Below are 3,399 nucleotides of genomic sequence, written 5' to 3' on the forward strand. Positions count from 1 at the left end.
ATAGCAAGTTGAAGAGCAAGGCATCAAATAAAGATGTCCACATCCAAGCTTAGAAACTCCATGATCTTCAAAATTTTCCCATGTATCAGATGACTTCAAAGATGGCATAAGTCACAGGTTCAAAATAACAGCTTCACAATGATCTTGTTGCAGATGAACTCAAATGGATCTTCAATGTTGTATCAGATGAATATTCTTTTCACAAGCACTTAGATCAAACCAACAATCCACACAAGATATTTTTTAGGGTTTTCGTTATTATTATGTACATTAAGGTCAAAAGACCACACAAACAAACAAGTATATACAATCACAATATATCACAAAATATGGTCCAAGTGGACAAAGTGAAAATGACATTAAAATAAACAACTTGAATGGTATGAATAATGGCAAATTAGTAAAGCTTAAAAATTAAAGTGCATTAAAAGTAAATGACTTGAAATTAAATGTTAGTTGTTAGTTGATTAGGAGTTAATATTACTTTTGCTTTGCTTTTGTTTAAGTCATTCTTTGGAGAACACTCAACCCACTTATCACAAGTATGGATCCTTGAACCAAGACATCTTCCAAAGGAAGGGAAAAAGGCCAAGTTTCCACACAATACCATGAAAGAGGGGAGACTTACAATCTCACTAACTAGAATGCTATGCCTTTTGTGTCAAAATTTAGTGCTATGTTAAGCAATCGTAATTGGACTTATGTAGAAGTCACAAATATTTGAGGTCGGGCAATAGAATTTTGGTGTTAGTGCATGTTAGAGACATAGTATAATGGACTATGCTCATGAAACATACCACACATAAAAAGAATATGCAAAGTGGGGGATCTAATCTCATCCATACTTATTTGATTTTGCAATCAACTAACCTTAGGATATAGATATATCATAGGTCCATGACATGAATGCATAAAGAAAGGGAATGAGATGAAGAGGGATGGGGAATGGATCAACACAAATTGGTGAAAGGAGGACTTTTAACAAATTAAGACCATTCATTCATTTTGGGAGATGGAATGTACATTCCATCAATCCCCTAAATCCAATGATCTTAACCTAGCAAAGTCAAATCAACCTTGACCATGGCCCAACAATACAAGTCAAACTCACAAAGTCAATTAAAATGGCTCTACACAATTTATTTAGCATTTAAACAATTAAAAATAATAAAAATATGCATTAAATTAAATTATGGTTGGTCAATTTCCTAAAACCTCATCAAAACACCAAAGAAATGGCCATGCGATTTATCAAAGGTCAAACAAGGTCAAAAGACCTTGGAGAAAAAATTTCAGAGTTTTTGGAAACTTAAAAGTATTTTTAAACAATTAAAAATATTCATAAAACCAATTAAATCATGAAAATATTAATAATGATCCAAAAAATAATTTTAATTCAGAAAATGAAAGAGGATTTTTTTTTAAATTTTTTGGTGAAACTCTCATATTTTTTGGATCAATATTAAATTTAATATGAATTAATGAAAATAAAACAAATAAAATGAAAATCAATTAATCAGAAAAAACGTGGACCACTTGATCTCCCTCATTAATTGAGGTGGCAGATCAAGTGGATGAAAACATGCGTTCCATGGTGTACACTAATCAGCGCGCCACACAGTTAGTAATCAAAAGGAACACTCAGGATTAAAACAATTTGAACTGATCATGTGGCTCTGGACCATGCTACCTCATTGCCGGAGCAAAGCGTCGGTCATCTTCTCAGGCGACCTTGGTCGGGCTGGTCCACTTATCACCATCACAAAAATGAAAAAGAAGGGCATGATCTTAAATAAAAAATTGCACTGATCACGAATCTGACCTCATTTCAACCTAACTCCAAGTGTATTGAGAGATACATGGAGTTGAAATTTGAGGTACATGAACTGAATTGCTTCGATTTGGCCTCAAAGTAACTCAATCTTCTTTCCTACATTGGTAGGACTTCAGACAACCAAGGATCCAAGATAATTGATGAGAGTTGAGAGAGAATCGAAGATAAGAAAAATCTGGAAAAATACCTTCAATGTTGTGCAGAACTTGAACTCTCTTGCTTTATTTCGTGTTTGATCTTGCTTAGGAAGCTTGCAGAAGTGGCTTAGGATTGATACAAAGCTTTGGATCCTGGAGTTTTTGAATCTCCAAACAGTGAGATTCAAACTCAATTTTCAAGTGAAAATTCTCAGATTTTCCTTTCAAATGTGAGGGTTTCAAGTGTGGTAGGCAAAGATGGCGCATAAGGGTCCTCAAATCTGATGCAAGGGCCTCTTATTTATAGCAATTCCAAGTGTTATTTGCACCTTTCAAAATGTTTCCAAATTTGGCAAATGAAGTGCATGCTTGCATGGGCGTGTACAGGCCTATAAAGCTACTCAATTAAGTCCATATGTAAGTGCAATTCAGTCTGAAAGTGGATTGGAGTGCAAGGAAAAAGTGTATAGATGTTTAAAGATTGATCCTTGCCAATTGATGTAGCCATGTTCATACAATGCGCAGACCCCTCAAACCTTGTCCAAAATGAATGAATTTGGACTCTTTGGAAAGGCTAGATCAAGAGGAACAACTCTTATGTTTAACACTTTTCCATTTGAAGCTTGTATCACGATGAATTTTGAGGTGGAAGTTTGGAAATTTCGACATGTCAAAAAAAATTCTAAGTGTCAAGCCATATGTTCAATTATTCCACCTTGCCTGACTTTTTATGTGAGCTTCAAATGAGAAAGTGTCTTCATCAAAGTTGTAGCTCTTTCAAAAACCTTCAAAATGGTCACAAATTTGATCTTTTTTGGATTTGGGATGAATAAATTATGCATTTTTGAAGTTGAGGAAAATCACTTGTTCAATGGTATTGGTCCAAAATGACAGATAATGTATCCTCATATCACATGCTCATAAAAGTTGATTTAGCTCTTCCTACAAACATCAAAGTTGAAGTAGACACCTTAAATTTGATTGTAAAACTTGTAAATCTTTAATCTCATAAAAATTGATCAAGTTATGGCCTTGGGAAGTTGTCCTTCAAGTTAGGGTTTAGACAAAATGACATATAATGTTTCAACAATAAAAATGACTTTCCAAGCAAAACTAGCTCTAGACCTCAACATGAAAGTTGTTTGGAATGTAATTTAGAGTAATGTTTCTCTTAGAATAATTTTAATATGATAGATATTGTAGGAGATATGTTCTAGGGGACCCTAGTTTTGATCAGATGAATTCCTCTGGTCAACCACCATCAACCACCTTGCTAGCTTGCAATTCTCTTGACTTTTTGGACTCATGGGAGATCATATATGCATAAGATGATGAATTTTGAAGTGTCCCTTGAAATATTTGATCAATTGGTGAAGAATCTTGGTGAAGAAGTCACATAAGATACCCAGATGAACTAGGGTTTCCAAG

This window comes from Lathyrus oleraceus, chromosome 7 (genome assembly GCF_024323335.1).
Source record: "Lathyrus oleraceus cultivar Zhongwan6 chromosome 7, CAAS_Psat_ZW6_1.0, whole genome shotgun sequence".
Taxonomy (NCBI): domain Eukaryota; kingdom Viridiplantae; phylum Streptophyta; class Magnoliopsida; order Fabales; family Fabaceae; genus Lathyrus; species Lathyrus oleraceus.